At 42.4% G+C, this 23,800-nt stretch overlaps 1 protein-coding gene across 4 annotated transcripts in view; it reads left to right on the top strand.

Annotated features, from left to right (window-relative positions):
- Nucleotides 1–23,800, top strand: part of LOC108765091 (dystroglycan) — a 67,375-nt gene that overhangs the window by 27,250 nt on the left and 16,325 nt on the right. For 2 of the 4 annotated variants that reach the window (XM_018513623.1, XM_018513620.1), the window contains exon 1: nucleotides 2,213–2,608. The exons of 1 other annotated variant lie outside the window; for it this stretch is intronic. The gene's annotated coding sequence lies outside the window, so the exon portion shown is untranslated. Of the gene's footprint in view, nucleotides 1–2,212; nucleotides 2,609–20,284; nucleotides 20,308–23,800 lie in introns of those variants that run through there. One more of the 4 variants, XM_018513622.1, reaches the window with a different exon arrangement.

The following is a 23,800-nucleotide window of genomic DNA, read 5'->3' as shown; positions in this document are numbered from 1 at the left end:
CGCGCTCACGCTGCATATCTCTCTTTGCATCCCACCAACAGAGCGAAACGCGTTTTATCAAACGAACGAAAGGTCAGCCGGTGGAAATTTATAGTAATAATTTCCGGCGTTGCAAAAGTTGTTAAGCTCGTTGAACAATGAACGTGGGGGACGGTGGTTAAAGATCTTATTGGAAAAGTTCATGAACTGATTAAGAGGCTCTTTGAAGTTTATCCCAAAGTGACATTTATAACGGAGATGCTAAATAGCGCTGTGACATCGGGTTTAATAACTAACGTGCGAATTTATCAAGGATATCCCTTATAAAATATGTCTCTTTCGTAGAAATTCACGACTTTCATGCGTCCAAAGATCGATACCTACTTTTTTAATCTCCTTGCACTCGCGCTTTTCCACAAAACGGTGAACTCTTTCGCGTGAGTGACACAACGTCACTCTCGCCCTTGGGAGGCGCGACGTTTATTTTGCGTCGACGAAGATATAAAAACGGTCGCTCTCGTCAAGAAACGAGTCGGCTCCGGTGTGATAGCGGGTGTTACACGTCGCCAATGACAACGATAAATAATCCCATCGCATAACCCCTTCAGACTTTGTATACTTTATAATGTACATCAAATTTAGAAACGTTATCCGTTGAAATTAATTAATTCTATCGACATCACCTGAGATCAACGTTCACACGATAACGTACATGTTGGACAATTAGTCAAAATTTTGAACAAATTAATTCTCTTGGTATGAATTATTTTAAGTGTTTTTAAATTGAATTTAAAACAATTGAATTTTTAACGTGATTCCATTAAAATTGCATGCTTGAAGGAATTAATACTAAGAAGCGACGATGCGCCTGATAAAATTTGCAACAAAGACTCATGTAAAAGGAACAGTCACACGTCAGTCATCGCAGCTTACATTGTCTCGTGATATTCTTTAATTAATTTCGTCCGGTGTTAGAAAAGAAGATTGCGTTTGACTTCAGCGTTTCGCTGTTTTAAGAACCGCATTGCGCGTTTCTATCCCGACGATACGAGCAACATGGAAATGGACATGTTTACCGATTGATTGATTTGTCGGTTTACGCTCGGGCGAATTGTTGTTGAAAATGAAAAAAAGAGAGAGAGAGAGATAGAGGAGAAAATTTACGCGCAACATGCGCATCTCTCAGCGAAATCCCGCGATGCATCGCGTCGATGACAATGGTTGTTGCACCTGGCTGGCGATAAATAGCGCCGTGCAGTGACATAGCGCCGGAGATGTTATTAACGACAATCGATCTAATATTAATCTCGCCCACGTTTCCCAGCGTGGTCCACGGAGGGGGAGAGGAAGAGCGCGGAGGAGAGCACACGTCTGGTCGCGCGACCTCGGGGGACAGTGCTCCGACCACATGTCGATTGGCCCGTCACCGGCGGTGTCGACGGAAAGTATCCGCCTGATGCACGTATAATAGAAGAAAATAATACACACGCACACGCGTACGTGCCGAGGATTTTCTCCTGCTCCCTTAATCGAGATCGAAGTGGGATCGGCTGAACTGCAAACGGGAGAGAGAGAGAGAGAGAGAAAGATATCGTCATCGATAGCGAGAGAGTCGATAGCAGGAGAAAAGCGGTGAAAGAGAGAGAGAGAGAGAAAGAGAGAGGTTATAAATCGGAAAAGAGAAAGAGAAGAGAACGGTGCAGAAGGATGCACACTCTCTCTCTTTCTCTCTCTCTGCGCGAGCGCGGTTCGTGAGTTGAAGAGAGATAGGTAAATCGAAGGGCGCGACGGAGAGGAATCTACGTTGGTGTCGGTGAGATAGAGTTCCACGTTCGAGAGAAGGAGAGATTGCGTGTACGCGTTCGTCGAAGGGAAACAGACCGACGGATCGGCGACAGCTGAGACCGTGTCTGTGCGAAAGAGGAGGATGGAGGTGGTTAGTATTCAGTTTCAAACCGCGGGAGATGAAAAGAGATGGAAAAGACAGAAGAAGGAGAGAGAGAGAGAGTGGGAAGGTGGGAGGGAGGGAGAGAGAGAGAGAGCAGATGCTGTACAGCGTGGCAATTGGCGAAGTGAAGCGAGATGGCGAACTGCAGCGTGGGAGTGAGACGGAGATAACAATAGTCGACAGCGTGGCGACGAGTGGGGCTACGGAAGAAGAGAGGGCGCGGTGCGGGGAAGCCCCGCCGGGCGCCATACTGCCGTCGTCCGTTCGTTCCGTACAGTACGCGCCCAGCGGTTAAGGCGGTTTTGTCGCGGTGTCGCCGTCGCCGCTGTCATCGTCGTCGTCGTGCGGTCGACGTTCCTTGCGTTTCTCGCGTTCGGTAGTGTCGCGCGTATATAATACATATCTTACCCGTGTCTACCTTTCACTCGTCGCGCGCGCCGACGCGTCGCCGTGCGTTCCGGACCGTCGCCGTCTCTCGCCCGGCATTTTTTTTCTCTGCCCCCGGTTTTCAACCACGGTGCGGTTTCCGCACGAGGATATAATACGGAGGCGTGCGGGGGAGTCGCTCGCCGCCGGTGTCGCAAGCTCTTTTCTTTAAACGGTAAGGACTCGTCGTCGTACCCCGCCATCGTCGCCGTCGTCATCGCCGTCCCTGGCGGAACACCTGCGCACCGATACGAGGTACGTGAGAGTGCGATACACCTGACGGCGATACACCGGTCGAGTGTGCGAGCGAGGCGTAGAGGCGGAGAGGAGAGCGGAGCACGGAGTAGGACTCGCGAGTCGCGTTAAGGTTAGGTGAGAGAGCCGGTCGCGCCGCGCTCGCGGATCGGATTCAGTAGCGGCCGATCGCACGCGAGAGTGACGAGACCAGCGCGTTTTGTTGATCCGTCACGTCGTCGCAACTCGTACTGTACGTCGCGTTGCGTCTCTTCCAGACGCGTCGCTCTTACTTTCGTTTCCGCCGACGCGCGACGCGCTACGAATTCTGTTCGGACGGGAGACGGGGAGGGACTCGGCAGATCCGCTCCCACCGCAACAAAGAGAATTCCCAACGACGCTAGGCGATCCGCTTAGCTGGAAGGTCTTAGAGATCTGTACGATAGGTAGGGGATAGCGAATAGGACTCTTAACGCTCTCAGGTAAATGAGCAAGAACTGCGAATCGAATCTAACATTCTCAGGTAAATGCGCAAGAACTACGAATCGAATTGCCGTGAATTGACCACTCTCGGCGAGGCTTGTTACTCAATCCTCGTTATCTCGTAATTATCTTGTGATTATCGCAATGCTCGAAATTGGACTCCACTTTCGATTGTTGATACCCGACCAAAACAACGTTCAATCCCTGATTATGAGCTTCGATTGTGTCGATTATTTAATCACGGATCACCCTCGTCTCCCTTCGTATTTGTTATTGTAATAAAAAGCGTGTTATCTTCAAATATGGGGACCAATAATGGTAGATTGGAAATGTAACCACCGTAGATCGTAGTTCTTCCGAACAGCAGGACTCTTTTAGGGTGCAGATCCCCGCATTTTACCGAGGTTAATTTCGTCGACGGTGAATCTCGCGCGATCGAACGCGTGGGAAGACGGAGGGATCGGGGTTTTGAGGAGGACAGCAGGGAGGGATTTCGCGGAACGGAGGGCAGAAAGTGAGAGCTAGGTCGGAGAAACGAATCGGGAGTGTTGGGTTGCTCGGGGCGAATCACGATGCTCTCTCTTTGCGGCAAGACGAAATGTTCTCCCCATGCAAGGTAGAGCGGATCGAGGGAACTTCTTGCGTCGGAAGTTTACACACAAGTTTTACCATCGGAACTTCTTTTTTTTTTCCTTCCCTTCGAGGTGAAATTAAAAGCTGCGAGGGGGGAAAGGCCGTTACGCTTGACGCTGTTAACGAGTTTCTTCCTTACCGAATTAATTCGAGCCGGCTGATTTAATTCGAACTCCCTGGTGCATTGCTCGCGAATATACTTTTTAAAAGAAAAAAGAAGAGAGAGAGAGAGAGAATCATTATTTTTTATGCGCTCTGGGATATTCTCCCCCCAAGCTCTAAATACATATACATATAGTATTGTAAAAATTAGAATGCTCGAAAATGAGTGTAACAAAAATTGGCATTGAAAGGCTTCATAAAATGTAAAAAAAGAAAGAAAAAAATTTGTTTCCTTTCTTCTTTCTACAATACTATGTAAATTTTTTCCATTTTTATTTTTATATTTTGTGAAACTTCAACCTTTCAATGCCAATATTTGTTATAATAATAATAATAATAATGAAGTGATAACAAAAAAGTGAGACACATAAATCAGAATATAAATAATATTAATGAGTGTATATTTATTAAAAGTAAGGAATTTAAATACATAAGCAATCTAATTAGAAAGAGAGAGAGGAGGGAGGAGGAGGAAGATGATAAAATTACATGGAAAGCGTTAATATTTATTTTTGCGTGCAAAAATGAATATGAAAATTACAGCATTAACAGTGCCCATCGCTAACTTCGAACGCCCGTTGGTATTAATAAATGTTTAATTATTAAAACTCGATGGCATCATATCTCCATTAGGGAAATATATGCGTGCATGCGGAGGATGTCTCTCCCGCAATTTACAGCCGAATTATCCGCGATATAAAAATGTCGACGTAGATTATTTATCGTGGCTTTCCACAAATTCCTAACGAAACCCACAAATTAACATTCCGTTGAAGTGAGTTTGCCCGAGATTGCTTTCGGAGAGGCGAGCGAGAGGATCTCGTTGCTATTCACCGGGACGATCGCGTCCCGTCAAAAGGCATTTCTGAAGTTCGTATAGAGGCCGCCGTCCTTACGTTTATACCTCATCGATGATGCATAGCTGCAGAATGTTCCCCGGCGTTTAGGGCAGGCGACACATGAGAGTCGGTCGCCCGTCTTACATTACGACCGTTTCCTCTCGCGCCCACTGCATAAATTTCGAGTTCTGGCTGCATTATGCATGCCGCGCGATGCACGAAATATTACCATAAGCGGTGGTGCACGCTGCCGTCGCCGTCGCCGTCGCGCCTACAAAGACGAATCGTTTTTCCGCGTCGTTTTGCCACGTCGGCGTTGCCCTCAGCGAACGCATAAATTTTTAATCGCAGTCAAACATTATGTTGATTCCACCGAGCAGAGGCTGTGCCATGTCTATCTCTGTTCCAAGCGCGCTGGCATCTGACCAGCGATTTTCTACGTCGTAAAATTCGTAAACAAAGTTATCGTAGGAAGCATCGTTGCAACCGTCGATAGCACAGATACGATAGTTCTCTGCTGTCCGAAAGTTTAAACACGCTTCACGACATTTCGCTCTTTGGACTTCTCGCCGCTCGGTGAGAAGTTACCTGCGTGTATTTACGGTCCTCGAAGGTCCTTCGGGGATCCCTCGCGTCTTTAGATACGTTTGAACAAAAAAGAAGAGGATGAAAAGTCGCGAGAAAGGACCGAGCCTAGAAATTTCAAGGAAGTCAATTGTGATGAAAAAAGAAGAATGATGACCATCTCGACCTGCTGATGTGAATGTGCTCTCCTCACGTTCCTTTTTCCGCACTGGCCCGAACGATGAATCGAACTCTTTGTTTGGCCGAAGAAAGAAATCCGTTCGTCCGGCATCGAACTTTTTTCGCGTGCGCCAATAGCGAAAGATCCGCGTGTCCTGCGATGTGACGAAGAACCTCCGTTGTATTTCCAAATCCATTATTCCTTCGTTTTCCCGTGATCTCTCCCGATAACCGATTTCTATCGTTCGGTAAAACATTCGCGGACATTCCTGTCGATCAAATCGTCGAATCCGCGAAACCAACCGCGGATTCTGCTCTTGACACGCGCGATCGCAGATTCGCTTAAAATTGTGGGAGAATTATTGTTATATTATTCAGGGTTGCCACAAAATTGGAAATCGGGGAAATGGAAAACAGTCGGGAAAATCAGGGAAAAATCAGAGAATTTTGCAAAATTTTATGGACAATTAAAATTCTTGGCTTTAAAGAAATTCAAAGTGCCATAACATGGGAGCGTCGAGCATCAAGCTCACTATTCACTAAAAACAGGTCACGTGATCAAAATTGATGAATAGCAAGCTCACGATGCTAGACGTTCAACGCTGCCATGTAAAGATATCTAAATATGATATATATTCATCACACCTACGCAATTTTAGAATACTACCAACTTAACAATTAAAAACAAGCGGTATTAACAATATCAATAGTAATTTGCATTGCTACGTCAAATCTCTGAGTTTAACGGTCTCCAAATCAGGACGAAAATATTTAAAAATTAAAATATTATTGAAAGTCAGATAAAATGAAATTTTGTTTGGAAATTAGTGAAAATCCAATTATAAGGTTTTATAATCGGCCCAGTACTGAGTCAGTTCAGGTACTGGTTGACAGAACTTTGGCCATCATTTAACAGCCAGTCATTTGTCAGTGATGACCCAGTATTGGTTGACAGAACCTTGGCCGTCGCCGTCAGTCGACAGTCTTACCAGTGGCTAAGTGTTGGCAACCCTAAATGAAAAATTGTGAAATTTTAGGATGGGGATTTGTGACAGTCCTATTTGTTCATACAGGAACGCATGATATCCAAAGATCATTGTTTAATTTACAGACTGTTGAGAATTAACGTTGAAAAATTACCAATCAATTGTTTGCACGATTTATGTGCACGGACCGTAATGGTATCGTGTAATTTGATCGTCTCGTACCCGCATAAAACGTCATCATTGATGTAGCTTTACAGTACTATCAGCCGATTCGCTCTAATCCAGAACCCTCTCTGCTACATTTCTCCTACGCTCCATTCACAATGAACGCTGTCCCTGATCCGCTCCCTCACTTGAATTTCGCGATAAGATAAAAGCCTAGGCTTCTCTCTACCTTTCTCTCTCTTTATCTTTATATTTGTTACATCAAGTATGATCGTTTCTTCAAGCTTTAATCATATTGACTTATCGATTATCTTGTCAACGAATCCTTTCGAAATAGCGTTTTCTGGCGCCGCGTACATCGATAGGGAAATCTCGTTGAGACCGTTCAGTTTGCTCGAGGAAAATATCCCAAGGGGCACTTACGGAAATTTAACCGCTCGGCGAATTAATCCCTCCGTTCTGTGCCTTCGACGCGAGTCCGCCTCGTTAATTTCGATTTAACCGAGACGATTTTTCGCCTTCCGCGGAAAGACCCTCCGGGCAATATTCTTATCTCTCGTACAATTAACATTAATGAAAAGCCATCGACGTGCAGCCAGCTCTCTCACGCTCGTTCATTAAGACTCATTAGAGGCATACTGACCTCACCCGATCCTCCATGAGTTATATAGCGCGGATCCTCTTCATGCACGCTCCTTTTGATACGCACCATAATATATCATGTCAGATTGGAGGTCCGATCTATGGAAAGACATATATTCGTAACGACGTGTTGCGAAGAATATACTTACTACACGATCAGTCGAATGCGTTCGTAACAATCTTGTTCCGAATAGCACACTATAGGAAAAAAAATTTACTGCTTTCAGCAAGACTTTAGTTTAGACATTTAACCAAATATTTTGTTTATATATATATATATATATAACAAAATTTAATTGCTTCTGCGAAATTTGTCTATTTTATAACAAAAATACGTATTTGTTTGTACCAAATAAACAATTTAGTTTGCATAAAATTACAGTTTTGTTCTGTACATTTCAACCAAATATTTTCGTTCGATTACATTTTAATCGAACGAATTTTTGTTGTTACAGCAAACTTTCGGTTCATAGAACAAACCATTTTTCCTAGTGTTGTTAAAAAAAGTTTACTCGCGTTTTATGATTATAATATTTTACCTAATTACATATATTTTCCTCGGATTAATGTGATTGTGGGCCAGTTAATTAAAAACTCCGTAACACGTTGCTGTCTGTATAAAATGTCACGACCTAGTTGGTGTATCTTGCGTAATGCATACGTTACGGAATATATATATGTGTACGTTACATGAGCGAAGTAACTTCTTAAAAGTAGCCCGTTTAATTCTGCGAGAAATTACTGCCTCTGCTCCGAAAACTTTCGTCGCGTAGCACGCCGTATTCTTTCCTCAAACTGCAGCAACTTTCGAAGAGGTGGCAGGCTAATGGCATTTCAGCGGCATTTACCGTTAACGGTGTCCTCTTGATAATGCCGGTCGTCTTAGCGTTTTACGGAGTGACTCGCGTATGGAAATTTATCGCAGGTTTCAGGATACGAGCGGCGCATCGAGAAATTACCTTCTTCGAGAGCCACCAGTATTGGCTTACAGTGATTGATGTATTTTTTTACCTTGCGAGTGTTCGCGTAGCGTCGCACGCAGTATTCCCCGGAGAATTTCAAGGCGCTTATTTTTTTTACCTCTCCCTTCTACTCCTACGTAGTAATCGAAATTATTACTGTATATTAATGGAGCGCGGATACTTTGCATAGGCGGCGAATACATTTCCGTTCGCGCGCAACTTCCGCACCGATGCTTATCGCCAATACCTTTCCGTCCGTTTCGGGCGGAACGAATCGCCGCGAATATTTTTCCCCGTGCCGCGATAAAATAACGTTATGTGTTTTTTTTTCCCGCCACCTCCTTCCGCTCTCCGGAACAACTTCGCGACCGCCACGGGCGAGGCGCGCGGGGGGTTGTAGGACATATTTTTCGTACGGTGCAGCACCCGCATCCTGGTCACGATTAATTAACCCGACCGGCGGTCGAGCGTGTCCCATTTACGGGCTTAAATGGGAAAATGGAACGCGACGGAGGCGGATATTCGTCCCGCGCTGTCGGGCGCGACAACTTGGCGGAAGAAGAATGGGCTTGAATGGGTATTCGACAAATAAAAGCCTTACGGAGTGGAGAAGCCGCGGACGCGCGCGAGTCATTGAAAGTTAGAAGCCCTAAAATTCAGATCGCTCCATTTTCGAACTAACTTTGATAAGCCCTGCTTGCTTTTCTCGAGACAAAGAAAAGATTCCATACCGGAAAAAGAGTCTGATTACACTTATTGGAAGATATAATGTGTGGACTGTGCCATCCGTATCTAAATAGTATCTCAAATGTGGTCAATAAAAATGAGAAAAAGGAAACGTGAAGATAATCAATCTCCCTCTCTTTCTAAGATATTGTGATTGGTTGAATAGAAAAATGGAGACTAGCCGTCTTTGCGTTCCTATCTGTTCCCTTTTTGTCGATCAATTTTACGCACAAATGGCGCAGTCCATGTTGTATGTCTTTGGAAATTCTACACGGAAAGAATGGTTTTGCTCAAGTATCTAAAATTTAAGTTAGATGCAAATCTGAAAATAATTTTGTTGGATTATCAAAATAATTGTATAGGACGCTCAAACTGGTTGTTAAAATATCAAAACTTGATGCATTATTACTCATGCTTGAGGTTCCTACAAAATTATTTTGACAGTCCATCAAAATTATTTTCAGTTCTGTCTAGTTAAATTTTTAGATATTTCAATAAAAAAATCTTTATATTGTGAAAATGAACAAATCAGAATTTTCTAAATAAATCTATTATAATTCCAGTTGAGGTAACCAAATCTTTCTGATTGATATTATCAATATCTTCTGATTTGTCCATTTTCAACCAGAAATTTTTTCAGTGTAGCGGAATATTGAAATTGTAGCTTATTTGCTCGCGATCGTCAAATTCTACCAGCGTGATTTTCATTGCGATTCTCTTTATTTCTTCTTTTTCCTTCTCTTTTCGAAATATCGGTTTCCATTTGAGTACTGCCGCGAATATTGATTTACATAAATAAAATATCCTTCTATAAAATAGGATAATAAATATAACGTATACTTTATAATCAATTTATTGTATACATAACATTAAAATATGTATAATACCATGTGGATTAATTAATTAATTTATTAGAAGGATATTTTGCTTACATATGTGTATTTTGCAAATAACAGTTTCAACGATTGCGTTAATTTATCGTTTTATTAAATTAGTATTTGAAATATGAAAATTATTGTTATTTACAACAACCACCGCGTTTATCTCTTGATGAGCGTGTAGCGTTTAATTGTTTGCGCACATCAAATTTAGCCGATCCGCCTGGCAGACTTCTCGGAGATGTACTTGGAGTGCAAGTGATTATCGTGGTACTCATTACGATAACGTATATTTATCGCGTTGAAGAACGCATACAAAGTTACCGAGCGCACGATAAAACACGACGGGCTTATGTGATATTACGTGAGATAAAGGTTTGAATAGTCCCACCGGAGATATACCCAAGCTGGTGATATTATCCCAAGCAGTGCGTTACGATATTTTCAAATGTGGAACAGAGTCACGAGACTGTGGGAAAAGAAAGAAAAGCAAATGAGCAAAATTAACGAATGCGAAGGGACACGGTAATTTGTTGCAGAGCTGGTTCTCGTGTGTCATCTCGTGTTCGGTATCTAGAGATCGACAAGGGTTCCGAAGGAAGTCGCACCCACCCTTCTTCATTCCGACTTCCGCTCGCACAAAGGCGACCTTGTTTTTCTTCGCGCTATCCGAACGAGCGTACACGTATCTCGCTCGCGTTCTGGCGTCGAGTCTTGTTCGAGTAAACGCTAATTCGAACGCGAATCTTACGGATGTATTTTCTCCGCGGTATTCGTCGACAGCATTCCCCCGGCGTAAAATAACGAGTCGACGACGGATAATCTTTCATTCCGAAAGCGAGTAAAATGTTATCCACGATCCTCGGATGCTCCGTAAATTAAAATTGGAAAAATCTCCTCTGCGTCTCGAAACGAAGTTTTTTTAAACGAGGACGCGGCGGACGGCAACTCGTTATCGGGCATGATAAAGTTGAAAGGTACATAACAAGGGTGGGTATTATTATGCGATGACTTAATGAGGCGAGATAACTATAGCCCCATTTACTTGTACTTATTTACTTGTTATAATTCAGTCACTGTTTTAAAAATAAAAAGAAACAAAAGTTAGACAGGTACGATATTTCGGTGGATGATTCTACCGAGTGAAAAAAGAAATACGCGTGATATTAAGGACGACGGAAAAAGGGAAAGAGAATGCGAATATATCTCGTCGGAATGGGCGTCGTCTTATTTCCTCTTTACCCCTTTAGAAAATCCGTCACGTCGAAACGTTCGACCGCCGCTCGTATTTTACGTTACCTCCTAAATCACGCGAATAAGCCGCGATAAATGTCGAATGCATAGCGTACGATCGCGCGCGTTGTACGTTGTATATGAGAAGGAGCGATGCAAAGTACGTCCATAAATGAGCAATTGTTTGCGCGCACCGAGAAACGGTCCGAATTTCGACGGACAGGAAATTCTTCAGCGGAATCATTCTCGATCCGCCGGATTACCGGGATTATTACAGATCCCGCTGGAGCTTGTCATTTCTCCCGGGCAAACCGGAGAGAACCGGATGAGCTCCAGGAATTTCAATGAACTCTCCGCTGGACTGATTGTCCCCGATTTTAAATTAGAGCGACTATCAAGAGCAAAGTATAGAAGTAATTTCTACCTTTGCTCGAGTATTTTTTTTTTCGGCTCTCTCTCTCTCTCTCTCGATCGGATTTACGATTGACACAATCGCTATAATTTGTCCCCGAAAAAACAAAGACTCGCGACACGTCGTGAGGCAGGTGTGGTACACATCAGAGTCAATTATCGCGACACTTAGAAATCCATTTCTCTTCCCTCCGTACCGGCAATACGCGAGCTGCGGTGGTAATAATTCTCGCACGAAGATCGATAAATATATCTCGCGCGCGCGCGCGTGTGCTTCTTCTCAGTCGTAAATCTTTCTGCAAGCAAAATATTGGCATTGCTTGTTAAGGCACTCTATCAAGCTGTAATCTTACCGGATGTTCGTATGATCAATGAATTTAGATAATTAAGTACGCGGCATTAATATGCAAGATTTCTCATCATGTCCGCGCTAATTAATTGATTTCGCGTGGTAGACGTGAAATTAAATTTGATTTGTATTTTAAAATAATAAATATTTAAGCACACTAAGATCCATTTTGACTGAATATAAAATTTCTTTTTATTTAATTAGATTTATTCTTATCGATTTCAATTCGTAATCGATTTTTTTTTTACATCGTTAAATATTGATAACTAATGAGTCAGCTTTAAGCAGAATTCTTGCTGATAACTTATTCTCGTAAGATTTATAAGAATTTATGACTAAAATTGTAATTCTATGCGCATCATAAAATGTACGATCATTTTTCAAATATCTACTATTTCTCATAAATCTTACAGCTAACAAGACGCTGTCTGTAAAGATACTGCATAAAGTTTAGTTAAACTCTAATAAGCATTCCAACCAAAGTTCGTATACCGAGAGAAAAATAGTAAATTCTAATAAATAATTGTTTAAAAATAACACTAATATAAAATTTATTTATGGAAAACAAATATTTGTTAAATAAAAAATAATAGTTGAATCACACAAAATTAATTTCTTGTATCAAATAAATACATGTTCACATTTAGTAAATATTCAATTAGCTATTCACACACAAACAAATATTTATTAAAATTTAGTACATTTTTCTCTCAATGCAGTACAAGTTTTTTGAGAACAAATTACAAATTTTACAATTTTGTTTATTCGTCGTGACCTCTATATTTATTGTATTTCGTTTTATTCGTCATTGTTTAAGAGAAAAATAACGTTTCATTTAATATTACAAAAAAAATTGGCGTATCTCGCACCGGAAATTGATTGTTAATAAATTTTCGATAGATCTCTCTGGGATGCCAGTGATAACTGATAATCGCCCACTCGCGAATCGTTTCTAAAAAATGCTTTTTGATACAGTGGCACGGTGAAGCGAACGTATATTGATTCACCCCAAAATAGGAGGCAATGTAATATTGTGCGCACCGAATGCAGTGAATGGACTTCTCGGTTCGAGAAGTTATGAATGAGCTTAGAAGTTGAATGCGTGCGAATGTATGTTAAAGCGCCGTAGTTTCTCTACGTCTACGTTTATATGCATCTCTACGTGACGCAGGTTTATTAACATAATTCTAACTCATTCCGGTAGATTGATGATCGCTCCCCAGAGGCACGTATATTTTATGAGTTTAAGCATGAACAAAATCTTATCACGAGTGATAGTAGGATAAGCAAAGGAGAAGGTAAACTCGTGATAAGTGAGTCACGATTACCAGCCAACTCTTTAAATGAGCACGTAACTGTTGCGAGATGTAGAAAAAATTTTTTTCTTAAAATATTTCGTACGTCACAGTAAAATATTTTCAGGAGATTTATATTATACATTCGTATATATATATATATATATGTATATATATGTAAAACTTTCGCGATCGGAATTTCGGGAAAAGTTGCGAATTCGAACTTTGCACGCACAACTCGTGTCTCATATGAGATACACGGTAATGTTTGCCGATGTTTGCATTTTGTCTCGGCGACGTGGGTGAAATTGGGGGTATCGACATTTCGACGCAGCCAGCTCCACGTTAATGAAGAAATTCCTGAGGCGCTGTCGCTCAATCTCTTTGACAGTAACCGACAGCGCGGCTGATATACATTCCGCTGCCGATGAAGGTGGAAATTGCCTTCTCTTTATCATCATTTCTCGCCAAGTTATCTTCACGTGTAGGTTGATGAGAAAGGCGAAAGGTAAATTGGGCTCGATAATGTATCAAACGTTATTGCGTTAATTACGGTAATGTCGAGTCGACCATCTTCAAAGTATCAATTTTGTTTTACATTTTTTTTGTTCTTATATTCTATTTGACAGACATCAATAATCGTCCTAACAAAGTCTATTGGTTTTCCCCGTTTCCCTCTCACTCCGTACATTCATTTTATACAAGCGTTTATGTTTTACGCTTGTCCACCAACGCCTCACGCCAATATTTCACCCACGTGCGTTTTACCTACGCGCTTGCACGAGTACAAAGAAATCGTTAATAGGGTATGCATTGAATCGGGCTGAAATTTTTCCGGCGCTTTCACGTCGATTGCTTGTATGCACGCACGCGAAATGCCACGGCGAAACAAAGGTTCCATGTTTCGGAATCACCGGTCGATGGGGGTTGCACGTCGGAAAATACGGAACGGCTGATTCAACCCCGGGTAGATTCAACGCTCGGTAGGTTTGTTAGTGCGTAAACTTGCCTCTCGGTTCACCGCCGGTGATTAAATATCGTCGGTTAAAACGATTCGGCTTGATGCCTCGCGCATTTATTGAATTTCTGCAACGTTACGCCCCCTCGGCTGGTGATATCGATTCATATATCGAATTAAATCAGTTTGAAATGTTATGAAAGTTCACAACGTTAAAGTTCTCGTAAATCCGTTAAAAAAAATGTATTTCGTGAGATTTGATATTTAGTTAAAAAGTAGATTTACACCTCGAATTCAGAGAAGCGTGGAATGAATTTTTGGAAACCGCTGAATGTTTATTTCGAAACAAACTATCAAATCCAAATTTATTCTCTGGATATCATCGCGATAAATAAGCGGTGCACGTCGATTTTTCCACGGTCAAGCTAGGGCAATGGCTTCTGTAACGTGATTCCTGCATCGTGCAACCTATAGTTTACGCCCGCCATCACGCTTCTCAATTTCATATCGTGAAAGCAGCGGTAGAGAGAAAGAGAGGTGACGAGTTGGCTCGAGGAAAATGTGACTGCACTCTAATATTTTTCTTTTCGTTGTACCGCTCGCAATTTCTCATTGTCAAAGTTTATAAATTTCACGAGGCTTCTCGTCGCGGTGACACTTTGCTCTGCAAAATGTTTGCTGCAAAATGTGAACTTTCAAAATAGTAGTACCTTTCCTCTGTTTTGGGAGCAAGATCTACTTTTCTAAAAGCGACACGGCAGTGTCATTCGTTACGCTTGGACGGAAATAAATATAATAATATATCCCGACGTTTTTCTAAAGTATCTCGAATAGCAAAGTAGATTCGATGATATCGGAACTCTCTCGCCTTTTAGATAATTCAACGGACAATGATACGCTGCTCACAACAGGGAACGTTGAACATCAGCAGCGACAGTGGTTACCGTTCGATCGGTTCCGCGGCTTTCGTGAAAATTTCACCGGTTTCCTCCGTCCATGAATTCCCCCGAGCGATTCTCGCATCAAATATGGTACTGTTTCTGAAACATGCACGACGATCGTCCCACTTTTACCTCTCTCCCCGCGTTTCTCCTCGCTCGCATACATGCGTTCACAACCGTTCTTATCTCGCGATCTCTCTTTTCCGTACCGCTTACAACAACTGGTCGGTCGGATCTTGTAGACGGGTCTCGGGTATTCACGGATACCTGCGTATTTCGGCGCCAGAAAGTTCGACTCCATAAAAAACCCGAGCGAAACACGAGAGAGTGTCGTTACGAGAGCCATTATACGAGCAATGAAAAGTTTACCGAAATACTTACAGTAATGGGCGATGACGTCAACGATGTTGTCACACGCACTTTTGCATGCGCGGGAATGAGGTCACAAGATCATCGTGAGACTCGGCGAACGATCGGCGACAGCGTTCGCCGTCAATTTTGGCATAGCTTGACGATGCACGACGACGACAACATGAGGGGGACGAGAGGGAACGGTCGGCCATCGCATCTTGGGCGCGCCAATGCTTTTAGCGATGCGCTATACGTGCGCATCGTTTCGCACAAGCCCGGGAGCGAATTTATTTTCGGGGGTTGATGCAAACCGGCTGCGCTCACGTCGTTCCTCTTTGGCTAACCGTGGCGGGACAGGGACGTTGCATACATGAGGTCATCGCTTATGGCGATAAAAACAACCGCAGCTATGCATCTGAGGAAGGTAAGCAGTCTCTCTCTCTCTCACTCTCTCAGAGAGACGAAGGAGGAGACAGACGCGCGAGCACAGGATGAGCAAAGGATGAATCACGATGGGCGATGGTGTATGTGAGAGCCATCGTGCCGAAGAAATTTCCCCGTAGGCTGCGATCGTGACGGAATTATCGAAATACCTCGTTGTGGCGGCTGAAAGAAATAGAAAAAAAAGAGAGAGAAATCGGATAAATTAAAATTAATCAGTTAAAATTTGAGCATAAAAATTGGTCTAGGCTTTTCTACCTTAATTTCAACGGCAGACCGAATTAACGCGGGAGTGACAATTTTACGCAACCTCGTTATGGTATTACGCGCGCAAAAAATTAGCGAGTCTGCAACGCTAACACAAAGCGCGCGACTGTGCAGCGTATAACTGCGTTTTAGATGAGGCGACTAATAATAGTGATTAAAGGAAAATCGTAGAGAGAAGGTATTGTTTAAACGCGAAAGTAAGACAACTGGAATATTTGCATTATCGCATTATCGTGCTTGGCGGCACACGCCACGAGATGTGCTTACTTTATTAATAGGTGGACGGTACGCCTCTTTATTACTCTTGATTAAGCCTATTGCCGGGCCAACGGCATTATACCGTAATACATTCCATGCAAACTGCGCACGGGCGCTTCGTTGCTGCTTGCAAACGTTATAATTGGTATGCTTGCTGCACTTGTACAGTGTAGTGCGTTACATTTTTCCCTCTTGCTCTCTCGTTAAATAAATATTAGATCCGCAAATATAACTTTCATCTGCCGAGTACCGCGCAACTTTGGAGAGATATTGTAAATTTTGTATTAAAGAGCGTTATTATACGTATTATATATATATTTTAAATTACCTATCTTTTTATATTTCGTGACGTGCGTAATTTGCGACAGTATAAACCGTCGCAGATAGTTGGAAGGGAGATAACATTAAATATGTCATCGTCGAGGTACCCTCGGCAAATCATGGCAGCTACGGTAATGAATTGATCCTGTAGGATCACTCGGGTCTTGCGACGCAAATGAGATTACGTATTATGTGAATCTCTCCGTACGCGCAGCCGTGATGAGAGGAATATTGCGGTTGGGCCCGCATGGAGGTACAGAAAAGAGGAATCATTGACGAGACATAAAAGGTCGACAAATGGGAAGGGACATCCGATGCCCTTAGGTCTGGATAATCCTTCGAGATGGAGAAAAGGACAAGGTCCCGTATGTCGAGGGAGCAACTCAGCCTCCTCAAATAGGCCTTGTCCCTCACAGAGTTTCCCACATAATACACACACACAGAGAAGTATTCAATGCCATTCGGCGTATCCGCTGAATGTTCTATTTGCGGATTACGAAATTGGCCGACGCGACGGTTTATTTAGTTGGGATCTCGCGTCTGCCGGCATCATTATTCTATTAGTCGCAATGAGAATACTAATATGGGACATGAAAAATTCGCGGGAGCGCGAAGGCCGAGCTCTTTTCTGCGAAAGTGCGAAACGATTGGGCGGGTCTGCTTCATTTTCTTTTTCTTCCGTTTCCTCGCTCTTCCCGATGCATAAGATCTCGAGTCGAGTTGTTCGTGAAAGCAGCGCATTAGCACGTAACACATGTCGGACCTCGGGCCCATCCCTCCGTCAAGTTTTTTGTCGGCGACCTGCATTAAGCCGGCTGCCTGCGCGGCCTCCGAGGAAATCGAGTTTGTATCTCGCGACTTACATGTGCCGCCGATCATGCCGGGCCCGTGATTCCGAGAAGAAACACTACGGCTGTTTTGTCCGCGGAGTGCCGGCCGATTGAACGGTAATTATGGCCCGCAGTAATTACGTTAATTACACGACGCTCACCGGGCGAGAGGAGGCTCCGTTTGCCAAAGCATACGGAGTGGTTATACGTGCCATTCGTATCAAGCGACGCAGACGGGGAACGATAACGACGACGACGACGACGACGACGACGAGAATGACTATGACGATAATGGCACTTATTAGGAAGAGACGCGGGAAATACGGGAATTAATAACGTCGTGTGCGCGTATACGATTGCCAGGTGCTAATTCACGCCGGCATTCGTTCGCTGGTAATTAACGCGGTGCATAAAACGGGAAAGGAAGGTGCAACGATACGTGATTGCGCGTTTCGTGATGTCCGTCGATAAACCGTCGGGTTTATTGGGACTTTTCGAACGAAAACTATCCAGACGGCGCGGCGGCGTCCTGTTGAGCGACATCCCGCGCGTTTGTATGTCGCGTAACTTAATAACGACACGGTAAATAAATCGTCCCACACAACCGGCGCCGCTCGACAAACGGGTATTCAAACGCAAACGTCAATAGCGACATTAATTTCGTTTTACGGCATCGACGAGTGCTCGTCCTTTTTTTCTTTTTTTTTCTTCCTTTTTTTCATTGACGTTTGGAGTTTTTCAACATTTTCACGTCGATCGATGCGACCAGTACATTTGCATGAGCGCTCTTCAACAGCAACTCCAGCTTACATTCTCTCTAACAATTCGCAGCGAATACTAATCGTCCGCTCACTAAACAATGAGTGACATCATGTCACAGATTTAGTCCAAGCGACAAAACGGAAGTCCCGTTTTATCGAGCTGTCCAATTTAGCTCACGCACCATTTGCTTTTACGGCTAATCACCGCTCAATCTTCGTCCCGTGATAATGAATGATCGTAACTCGTGCAAATTATTTGACATCCAGCGATAATTGTTAAGCCATTCTCCCGAGGTTATCGAGCGCACCGCACGATTTGATGTCAACGCAAACTAAACCAACAGTTGGCGCCGACGAAACGTAATGATTTTAATATACTATATATATCGTGCGAGAAAGTATATCGCGAAAAATACGAGAAACGGCAAAGACGGAGCGAAAGAAATATAACGGTGGAAATTGCGGCGGGTAAAGAAAGTCTGGCACTAAGTACCGAATGAAACGCGAGCGAAAGAAATGCGAGGGTGGTAAAAGGGCGGAAAGGCCGAGGAGCGAGAGCGCAAGGAAGGCGGATCGAAGGCCCCGAAGGTACGAAAAGGAATAAACGGATGAACCATTGGTAAGGACCAGACACACCGTGTTTTTCTCGTAAACGTAACTTCAGTTGAGTCGACGTAAGACATAAAACGTGTTGAGGAACGATGGCCGCGCCTCCCACAATGCCCCTATTCACAAAGTTCACATCGCCGTTGTTATCACAGCGCGGTCGAACCTTCGCGACCTGGAGGTCTCTCAACTAGAGGTTGAAAATCTCTGAAGGCTACGACGACGGCGAGTCGCGTGAGAAACGAGCGACGACGCATTTATGGGGCATGCACTTGTAGCTTAATTCTCAGCAATGCGAAATTTTCACCCTTCATTTGCACCCTTAGTCTTCGAACTTTAGTGCAGATTTTTATATTGTTTCAGATTGTAAAGATCCGAACGAAAAATCTTACATATAATACTTGCGAAAGTTTCGACAATGAGTTCTTGCTGTTATAGAAGTTGGATTATATTTTACTGATTTTTTGCTAATAAGCATAAAAAATTATTAATTAAGTTAATTAAGTAATGTACCAGAATTAAGATAATCAATTGGGTCTTTAAAGTCCAACGTTATCGATGGAGAAATAACTTTTAAGTAGATAAGTGGTTCAAAGATTATTAATATATTAATAAATAAAATGTTTTATTAATATATCATATTATAGTTAAATTTACATTAGTTAATTACGAAATAAAGAAATATAAAAATAATGAACGGAGCGGTACTTTTTATTTTCTTTTCCAAATGAAAATGAAAAGAAAACTATATAACTATACTTGAGGTGCGCTATGACCTCATCTATCTCCTTAAAAGTTAAAAATGAGCGAACCGTAAAAAATCAAATTTACCAGGAAGAAGTTCAACGTGTTTCGAGGACAATGACAAACACCCTCGACATTCAGGGAACGACATCCAGGTCTCGAAGGCACATGCTCGGAGAGGAGGACTACCTCGCGAGAGCATGTCTCTTCGCGATGAATCAGCGGGAGACTTGCTCGGGCGAAAGTCCTCGGAAATATGATTAACTACGACGGATATTAAACAAATACAGATTGTGCAACGGGCATGTAAGAGAGCCGCGCTAAGCGACGGTTACACCGACCGTTTATTGGTTTATGAATCACGACGACGCGACGGAGACTCGCGTATACGGAAGAGGATTAAGCCGTTAAATAAAACGTATCCGTCTATTAATCTTCGCGGGTTAATTACAATTTACACGGTCGTTTGTTGCGATTCGCCGCACGTTCGCTTCGAGCTCGTCGAGTCTCAGTTATCGCGCTCTTCAATCGGCGAGTCGTATGGGGTAACTCGCGCAAAGCAAATATTTCTCTCTCTATGCCCTCCAGCATAGAAATAAAGCCCGTGACATTTACCGCTGTACCGTTCGTGTGCGGCCAGCAGGAAATTTGTCCAGGCGAGCGATCCTCTTTTTGTCTCCACCGTCCCGGTGCAACGAGCACGTGGCCAAACTGCACAATATCTCGCAATAACGGTGAGTACCGAAGGGATGGTTGTACGTTTATCCAGCGATATGTCCGGACATTGTCGATTCCCCTCCTTGTCGTCTTCCGTTCAATTCGCACACGAAGGTACACGTCTGAACCTTCGGATCGTATTTTAGGGACCGAATACCGGTTTCGACTCTTCTTTTTTCTTTTCGCGGCTTCGACAAAACTTCCGTGGCATCTATCAAAAATTATTGCGACTTTTATCGACTACAACGCGAACGAGATAACGTCTAAAGTACCTTAACTCCAACTCCGGTTAATGTCTGATTTACTTCGTTTCGGGTTACGCGGGATTATCATGATATTTCACGTACGGTGATGATCCGCCAGGCTTATCGTCAGAGTTGGTAACTTGTGAATTTGATGGAATATCGTATTTTACATCGGGCGTATTTTACATGGGTTGTTTTCTGCTTTGCTTGATCGCGAAGTTACAATGCGAGATTTTTGAAATCGTTAGAACTATGCTATACATATTGAGTCCAGTTTCTGCAAATTTGAAAATAATCTCGTTTGATTTACAAGAAACTAGACTAGAGAACAGTTTTTATCGGAATAATTAAAAATTCTGATCCTGCGCGCGCGCGCGACTTACTGATACGATCAATAACTGTTGTATTTACAAATTAATGCTAAGCTGCATTATCTTATTCTCTTTTACATTAATAGCGAACAAAACATTTGCGTTGTTTTATCAAGAAAAAAATATTCAACTAGATATTCAGAGATGTCCAAAAACCACCCGTTCTCTACGCTCGCAAACATTCTTTTAATTTATGCAGAGAGTCTTATCCAAGGGATTAAAAATTATTCCGGAAATAGAAAATTCTCTCCAGACCTCCACATTTGTCACGTCCATTCGGTTTCTCTTCTCCGTTCCTCCTTCTCTTTCCTGTTTCGCTCGCATCTGCCCTCGCGGAGTGCTCTCTCGGGAACCTCGATTCCCGCGAATATATGCAAATGCAGTCTGTCAATATCCGAGTTCACGACCAACCATGTTGGGAAGATATAAAAGGACCAACCTTTTCCTCGACGCCTCCCCGACTTACTACATCAACGTTTGCATAGCGACTGGCGGGTATGATGCTGCTGAGAAATTCATCGATGTTCGGGGGGGCTCGATTTTCATTTCGTCCAGCATCCGGAAAGTATAATATTTTCGCCCTACATATTGGAAACCAGTCCAATATCCCCTCCATAAAAGAGCTCGTCTTCTTCACGATGCGACGTCGATGTCTAGAGAGGGCTCTCGCAAGAGCCACTCGAGAGAGATAGGTTTTTTTTTTTTTTTTTTACATAAAACGAATCTTTATCGTTTGTCTATTATTCTCGTTACGCACGCCACGTTAACACAAAGACCGTTTGTCCGAAATCTGTTTTTCTATTCGAAGCTCTATTCATCGCGTTCATCACAACAATCGAGAAATTCAAAGAGGAGTAAAAAATAGTGAGCGTTCTCCGCATGTAATATAAATATACCTATGTATATTTTATTGTTTCCGGTACAATATTTGAACGCTGCGATTCACTCGTTCCGAAGCGTGGCTGTAATTTGATTGTTGCCTGCCGCCGTAACCGCGCACAATAAAGAGCGTAATGAATTTTCGTTTTACGTGTAACGGACTTTACCGAGGCATAAAAGGAGGTGGTGCACAACGCGAGGTGGTACGTTATTAATTTATTATTATGCCATGCAGAGGCGGCCGGCGTGCCGAATTTAGTCAGGTCTTGAACGCAGGATGTCCGCGCGCACACAGGTCGTCCGATACAAGCCGTCGTTCCGCTATTACGCGATAACACGCGATTGCTTTATTAACGGAGCTTTAATCCGGGCCGAGGAAACTTTTATACCGGCACGCCTAAAATAGTCTTAAGATATCTGCCAAGATTTGGCAAACGTTGCGAGAAGTTGTAACGACAACGTATATTATTCCTTTCTACCAATTTTCTCAAATCGATAATACCATCCGTTCGTTTTATATATATAATATATAAATCGATAACGTTGATTATATTTTATTTAATTTCGTAATATTAATATATCGCTCTGATTCATTCGTGATAATTCTAAAATAAAAAAAAACGATAAACTAAATAATTCTGTCAACTCAGAATCTTTGCTCCGTATATAATTACGTTTCACGTATGTGGAACTTATACATGTATGGAAAAAATGATTTTGTCAAAGTATCTGAAAATTCACATAGATACAATTCTTAAAATAATTTTGTTAAATTATCAAAATATAATTGTGTAGAAAATTTAACACGATAAGCAGTGCTAGAAAAAGGTTAATATAGTAATCATTCTGGAACCAGCTTGAGTGCCTTATATTTTAATAATCTAACAAATTATTTTTAGATTGGTATCTAGTTACATTTTTACATGGAAAGACCGATTTCGAAGTATCTACAAACTGGATAGATAGATCTGAAAATAATTTTATCGAACCGAAAGTAATTTGATCTGAAGATAATTTAATTGAATCGAAATTACGAAAAGATCTCAAGCATGATGAGCAATGCTGCAAAAAGTTTTGACATTCTAGTAACTATCTTAAGCCTCTTAAGTACATAATTATTCTGACGATCCAATAAAATTATTTTCAAATCTGTATTTATACCTAAATTTAAAAATAGATACTTTAATTAAATCTTTCCTTTGGTATAAATACTTCAGCAAAATCGTTCCATGTAATCTAGTAATACAATTATAAGAATTTTTAGCTGTTCTCCTGTGGAGTGCCACCATTGTTCAACACTGGACACCGGTGCGTCTCGTCGTATTTTACATTAAGCGGACCGAGAGTGCAGAATGGTTTTACCTTATCCCGTGGGACAAGGAGTTAATTCCTGAGTGTTTATGAAAACAAGCTAAGCATGGTCGAGCTTTATTAAATCCACTTTATGATTTAATTCATCCGTCGCTCCTGACGGAGGGACGTACATTAATAATTTTTCGTTAACCCAGAATGTTCCGTGCCCGAAGTAAATTAATTCGATCTGAAATATTTTGTCGCACTCTTTGCGTAACGAACGCCGCGTCAATTCTTCGTTCTGGTAATTTAATGGCATGAATACTTCGTTCGCGCATATTACTTCTAAAATATTTTATAAGATATTAATCCCTTGCAGCTTAAACGGCCAAGAAATCGACTGAAAGTCCGGCATAACTTTCTTTTATTTCAGAAGCTCAACGGTTTTCCCACTTTGTTCTCTTTTCGCCAGGACGTGAGTCGCTAACTTTTGCCAAAGCCATTTTCTCTCTTGATACTGTACGGAATATTTTGTTTAGCTCAAGTTTCCGCGTCTCTGTGAGAGTTCAACCTCCTTGTCATTCTATTCGAAGAACTCGAGAGTGCCGTAGGTCGGTTCGAGACAGAATTCGCACATGACTAGCGAGACTTTGAGACATTAAAGTCTCTATAAAATACACTTTAACAACTCGTAGTTTTTACAGTATCGTTCTCCCATTAAA

Source organism: Trachymyrmex cornetzi, unplaced genomic scaffold (genome assembly GCF_001594075.2).
Source record: "Trachymyrmex cornetzi isolate Tcor2-1 unplaced genomic scaffold, Tcor1.1 scaffold47, whole genome shotgun sequence".
Taxonomy (NCBI): Eukaryota; Metazoa; Arthropoda; class Insecta; order Hymenoptera; family Formicidae; genus Trachymyrmex; species Trachymyrmex cornetzi.
This window is presented reverse-complemented; position numbering and strand designations above follow the sequence as displayed.